We start from the raw sequence: 7,895 nt of genomic DNA on the forward strand, positions 1-7,895 counted from the left end.
CTTCATGACCCGACCTATGGCATAATCATAAAACGGCAATCGAAACCTTGAAAGGATCCAACCAAGCCTCTAGACATATCATAAAAAATACATAAAGTAAAGTAAGTGTATAAAATAACATAAGAAGTAGTCTTAATCATGAATCGTAAAAAGTATAAGAATTCGATAACATAGACTCTAAATATATCTCCAACAAATACCTTTACTACATGAAAATGGCAGGGGATAAGACATGTCCCCAGCTCACCCTTAACATGAAAGAAATAAATGTCTTTGAAAGAAGAAACCACTCATCACTATTCCTCAATATATGAGGACACACCAAAAACCTTGCTAAATAAAGCTCTACTAACAACGCATTGGAACGTGATCCTCAACACCTACATTATTAAATATTTTAGGCAATAATATGTTCTAGTATGTTTGAATGCACTAAGTGTGAGGGAATGACATGTAACATAAATCATAAGATGTTATGATCAAGTATATTATATGGTAAGAGGAGGTAAGTACAGTCATGATAAAATTGTAAAGGTGAAAGCATTTGAAAGGCATAGTTGAAATTGTGAAAGTACATAAGAGATCATACTGATTTGGGATAGAAGCATAACCGACAATAAGACCATGTGATCTATAACATGTAATCCTGATGTCTCCCCATACAATGTAAGAAAATGGTATCTACTTGCCAATATAAACTCTACCCCGCTAGGTAGGTCATGTGCATACGATATATGTGGATCCACTAGCTAAAATATAAAAGACACTTATGGTGGCACGTAGTTTATGAGACTTGAGGTTGATACTAAGGCTTTTAGTAGGGGGCCCACCTCAAAGTCCACTCGGTATTAAGTTAAATTCCATGGAATACATAACATAGTAAACATACTTAGCATATAGCATAACTTGTTCATAAACATCATACTTCATAGAATAGCTCATTTCATTACATAATTGCAATGTGAGTATTTTCCTTTCATCATTACAATTCATACTTGCATAATTCATACAATTAGGTTCTAGGTCACCACACCTAAGTCACCTTACTTCAAAACTTGCATGAAATTCATATCTTGAACATACTTGTAATTCATGATCGTCATTGATACTTGAAATTAGAGTAAAACTCATATACATAGCCAATTTGAATAAAAGTCATGATAATACCTTGAAATCATTAGATTCATAATCATATTCCTTAATATCATCATCGTAATTCAACTTAATGATTAACTATAATAAAGATATTAGAACAAAAGCTTTGGTCGAGACTTGATTTTTCTTGAGCCCAAGGAAGAACATTAACTCTCTAGAAGGAAATCTTTGATCTTGAAATCTTAATGCTTGATCTTTAAGTAAGGAAACTCTTTTATGGGGTTCTTAGAGTAGAAGAACTTGGGAAAATCTTGGAAGATAAACCCTAGCCTTGGTGTTTCATGAAGTTCTTAAGCGTAGGAATTTAGGAGTGAATGAGAGGGTTTTAATTAAGAAATGATTTCTACATATTTAGGGACATTTAGATTACTCCCCAAAGTTTTTTTGGACAAAAATAGCCTCAGAAAAATAAATAATCAGAGATAGAAAATGAAATTTTATTCAAATGGATAGTGAGGTCAGTATTCACTTCATGTCGTAGAGCCATCACTGAGCGATTGCCAGGTTACAGTGTCTCTAGTAAATCAGCCATAACATTTTATCCAAACTAAGATAGACGCAAACTTGGCGGCATTGGAAAGAAGACTCTTATACCTTTAATTTAATAGCTCATGAGTCACCTAACTTTTTATATTCTAAGAGACATGATCGTTTGAAATTGACCCTTATATGTATTCATGAGAAAACTTACCCGATAGAAATTCTATGAACTTGGCTTGGTGTTAGAAATCCCTTATGACCCTAAACCACATCTAATACCCTAAAAGTAATTACAAATTGATTCGAACATATATGTACAAGTAGGATTCATCAAATTTTGGCCTATACATATATGAAGAGTGGTTCGGTTCTTAGCTTAGAAATTTTTAGGGTGTTACAGTTGTAGAGTCATGACCCGACTTAGGGCCTAGCCATAACATGATGATTAAAATCCCAAAGGAACCCAACCAAGACTCTTAACATAACATTTATAAGCATACATAAATTCAATAATCATTGAAGCTAAATCAGGATAGTGAAGCAAAATTCAATTAAAACATAACTCTCAATACGAGAAAGCGACAACATAGATTCTTTACTATCTAACATGCCTGTACTAACTTGATAGGGGCATAAGACAAGCTCCTAGCTCATCCAATTATACAACATAAGAGTAATGAAGTAACAACTATAAATATGAAATAAGTTTCATGTCCTAAAACTTTAAGGACTCACCAACAGTAAGCTAATAGTAAGCACTAGCCACGAGCGGGAAGAGGATGAGCGTGATCATCGAACCTGATATTATGAGACAATGTAGGCAAAAAGAATGTATTAGAATATGGAGTACACTAAGTATGTGAGATGATGATAGGACATAATCAATATGAATCATTGAATGAAAGAACAGTATCTCTGAAACATGAATAAACTTATGAAAATATTAAAACATTTAACTCATTCGTCAATGCATCAAAAAATCTCATTATCATAAGAACCATATATTAAATAAAACTGGTATGGGATAGGACCTTTAATTTTCATATAAGACTATGCAAGCTAATACATAGAATCCGATCACTCCCACATCAAAATTGGAGAGGCTCCTTGCCAGGGCATACTCCATTAGTAACTCATCAAACTTTGCTATGTGGATCCACTAACTTCGCCATATTGGCATAATTGAACCTATGTAGGCAAAGTAGTTTGGGACTAAAGGTTTCTACTAAAATTCCTTTGGATAGCCTTAATAGTATACCAGACCAAACTCCACCTAAAAATTCTCGATGATAAGTCATTATACCAATGGAACTGTCATAAAATATAATCATATTTAAAAATTACATATGAATATCTCATCTATCATGTAACTCATGTAATGTGGGTGTAGACCTTGAATCATTGCATATCTCTGTTTATAAAACATATTTACGGTACTTAACTCACCCTATCATTAATTTACTTAAAACATCATAAAATCATCATTAATAAACTTTATTGCATAAAGCATCTTGAAACTTATTCATAAAGTTTTCATTGAAATAATTTGAAAATCATGATCATGTCTCATAAATAATACTTGAAACTAGCCTATAGCATGGGTCATTCAAATTCAACTTGAAATCATGCAATATGATGTGAATTATGCATAATTAGGCTAATAGCATTGAAGTATATCATAATTGAAATGACCCAAGAAAATCATAAAATTAGAGCATTTAATTGAAGAAACAATTATAGAATTTGAGAAGAAATCTTTGGGATTCCATGGGTGAAAGGAACCCATGCATGAAGTACCACATAACTTTCTCTTTTGAGCCGTAAATTGAATATAATGAACGCTTGACCTTGAAAATATCCTTTGAATTACTTGAGGGGTCAGAAGACTCTTGAAAACAAACTTGGGAGAGAAGATTTTGTGTTTTGTGAGATAATGTGAGAAAAGATAGGGTTAAGGAACTTAGAGTAGTTAATAAGTAATAATATAGTTCCAAAAACTATCCACATTCATTAATGAAATATAGGGAAATGACCAAATTAAGCCCAACTTTAAATTGAATCAGAAACCCAAGACGGACCCTCATCACAGTCTGTGAAGGCCAATATAGATGGTATTGGGGTTTCATGGTGATGGATTTAACTTATAGGAATGGGTCTTTGAAAGAGGGTGTCCATCACAAGACCCACCATGGTTCATGAAGGGCAATATAGCCCGCGGTGGTTGGGTCGGGGTCCTTGACTTGGAAACTAAGGATCGTGGTACCTGACTTTGAATGAATTTGGAAAGCTTAGTTCAATTTGAACGAATGAAGTTATCTTTTTGGTCTGAACATGTCACGACCCAACCCTATGGGCTGTGATTAGTGCCCGAACTAGACACTCATATACACACCTGTTATCTATAATCAATCAGCAACTAAACATAATATGAGACTTAAGGAAATAGAATGTAATCACGAAACTATCCTATATTTATATATGAATGCAACTTGTATCCTAAGGAGTTATAACATCAAAAGATAACATAGTATGTAAGCCAATAAGGATGTCATAATGTATAGGAATGTCCCAACTATATATACATAGGCTGATAAGGCTTCCACTACATATATCATTCCAAAATATGCATACATGTAAGACGACAAGACTTCCACTACAAAAGGGAACATCACCATAACATAAGTCATGCTAACATAGCCGGACAATGTCTATATACAACCCACATATGTCTACAAGCCTCTAAGAATATCAAAAGTAACATATGATGGGACAGGGCGCTGCTGCACCCCTGGATAAACAAATATATACATCAAAATAATTTATACCAAAAGTCTATTCTTCGGGATAATGAAGCACTCCAAAATAGCTGAGTGGAAATCCTAAGCCGGTGGATCCTCAAACGAGTATCTATACCTGTGGGCATAAAATACATCCCCCCAAAGAGAGGGGGTCAGTACGACATATGTACTGAGTATATAAAGTATAACCTACTATAAATGATATCATATCTGAAGTAGAGATTCATGAGACAAGAACGTAAGTCAAGATATTACTGTACCTGTATTTTATAACGAAGTCATACCTATCATTGTCATATGACATACCCGGCCCATTATGGGACTTGGTGAATAAAGTCGTATCATCATATTATCATATAATCTCATCATCATATCATCATATATATATATATATACCATACCCGTCTTTTTAGTAAGGGACTCGCTGAATAAAGTTGTGTACACATATACCGTACCCGGCCCGTCATGGGACTTAGTTTCATAATCATATTATTGCATCATCATATAGCATACCCAGCCCTAGCGAGGGACTAGGTGGATAATGTAGTAAAATGTGCCTACCCGGTCCTCCCACGAAGGACTCGGTGAATAATGCAGTGGAACCATACATGATAACATACCTGACCTATCATAGGATTTAGTAGATAATACAATAAAAATATGCACGAATAGGGTATCATTAGCAACCATGTGTAACTATCATCTGAGACTCAATGGAACAAGTAACATAAGCTAACACTCAAATATCAAAATGATAGTTATGTTAAGTTCTCTCTAACTATCATCATGAACTTAAGTCATCATAGAGATTTAAAAAAAATATAGGAGCTTTTTTGTATCAATCACTATCTGATCGTACAGAAGACTTGAGGGTGGTAGCTCAATTATTCCAAGAGTTCTAACATTAAGGAGTGAATAAGAATCATGAATTATACCGAAATATGAATTATACCAAATTAGGATGGCTGGAATCATCCATATGTATCAAGACATAATGATATATGTTCTAGGAAGCAAGAACATTAGCTATCCTAGCAAATCTAGGAATAAGAGCTTCTTTGAAATTTATACATTCGTCGTCCGTTTGTTTCATATGGATTATGCCAAAAGAAAGAAAGGTTAGCTTTACATACTTACTACTTCCCAACGTATAAAAGGCTTGAGAAGCAATATCTCAATTATTGTAAGATTTCTAACATCAAGAAGTGAATAGGAATCATAAATCGTGCTCGAAGCTTATGAATAGAATTACCCCAAATTTCATATACATATCATTCGTCACTTATATCTAAGACATGCCCAAAAGAAAGAAGGGATAGGCTTTACATACCTTTAGTGTTTATCCGCACACAACATGTATATGCTGTCCCATAGTGTCTCAACCTATATTAAGACGTTAAGCACTAAGGTTAAGCTATGAAAAGGCATAAAATGTACTTTATTGTTTGTAGGTTATTTCTAGAAAAAAATTGACAGAACCTCCCCTATAATGCTCACTCTCCTCGTCTCCAAATAATCCATACAACCACCAAGCAAAATAAACAATCACACATTAAAATATCATGTTAAAACTAGCCCAAACGAGATTCAAGAATACTCCGAACAGCCCACATAACATTCGACTTTCATTAATTATCAACACGACAACTATGATGCTATCAGATTATTCCTAATAGGTTGCAGCCACCACACCTTATCAAAATAATTTATAACAGACAAATAATTAACCATACAATGCATAATTATAACTAGACTTAATCCTTCAATTCAACACAAGAAGCCACATACTACAAGCAGCCCTTAAATCAATTACAACTCCAACTTGACATGTCTAATCTTTCATTTTCATCATGTAATCATCCATAAAAATAACCACAACATTAATCGATATAAATCCACCATTTTAAGATTAGAAAATCCCCAATATGGCCCAAACAGAAATTTAACATTAACATATACAATCCCTTCACTTTTAACACATAATCCATAAAAATAATAGCAACAACAAAATCAACCTAATCTAATTCAAGTAACTCCAATCTTGTCTATTTTAACACCAACACTAATCATTGAGTTTTCTTACTTCCAATTATATTTAATACAAATTAATCTGTTCCTTATAACACCCTTTCTAGATTAAGGCAGCCCACATTCATAACATCCAACAATAATTTAAATCCACATATAACTACTACATCTTCAAGTTATCTTTAATGATCCATAGTCTTAACGTTTTCATCAAAATATTTCTACAACAATCCAACCAACATACAATTTAATGTATAATCTTAATTGTCATTAAGCTTCCAAACTCAACAAGAACAAAAACAACATATCAAAACAGCCCCTAATTAACAACATAAGGATGCTTGAAACCTTGAGAATACTTGTAGACATACCAAGGAAACCACATACTATTTTTACACCTTATTTCATACTAACTTTTCATCAAATTTTTGTGAGACATAGCAGCAACCACAAAACCATTATTTCACCTTATTCATATGCAAGTAAACTACATTATTATTATTAAAATCCGTACAACAGCCCACAACAAATTTAGCTTCAACTTTAACCACTAAATACCTTTATTCTCATCATAAAATCCAAAATATGTCATGACCTGACTTAGGGCCTAGTCATAACATGGCGATCAAAAACCCGAAGGGGCTCCAGCCAAGCCTATTGTACATATCATAAGCATACATAAGGTGAAATATAAAAAGCATAAACATCATAAGAGAGTCTAAAACATGAATAGAAATCTGAAAATGTCTTATGACAACATAGACTCACCTATTTTTAGACTAAGCATGTTTAGGCATTTGTATATTGAATTGCATGATTTTGGAGGGGGGCTTAGGTGTCGACCATGCTAAATTCATAGAATCCATGTACTAGGCATTACTTTGGGAAATTGTTGGACTGTTTAAATATGACTCCTATTATAGTTAGTTATCCCTATCCTATGGTGTATGCTGTGCCTTTTGTTATATATTTGGGAGAATGGTTGTCCTTAGTATAGCCTTAGACTAGTGTTGCCTTAGACTTGCACAATTTTGGTGTCGTTGGGCCTTAGAATTTCTTCGATATTATTTTGGACAGTTAATTCCCTATAGATTGATATAGCAAACTTGAGTTTGATAGTATGTGCTTTAGTTAGGCAGTAGCATAGTTTTGGAACCTTACTCCATAATGCCCTATTCTCCTATTGGTCCTATATTTCTTGGTTCTTGATTTTTGGAGTCTTCTCGATGATTCCAATAGAATATAGTTTAGGTTGGAGTGATGTATTGATGGAATTCAGTTTGGAAGTACTCCCTATGAAAATCAATTGGCAGCTCATCCTAATTCTGATCGACTCCTTAGCTATTGTTACTAAGTTCAAGTCTATGGTACAACTTACTTATGATCGATTATGTAGCTACAATTACCCGATTTAATACTGTTGTCCAACTTACT

This window comes from Solanum dulcamara, chromosome 1, assembly GCF_947179165.1.
Source record: "Solanum dulcamara chromosome 1, daSolDulc1.2, whole genome shotgun sequence".
NCBI lineage: Eukaryota > Viridiplantae > Streptophyta > Magnoliopsida > Solanales > Solanaceae > Solanum > Solanum dulcamara.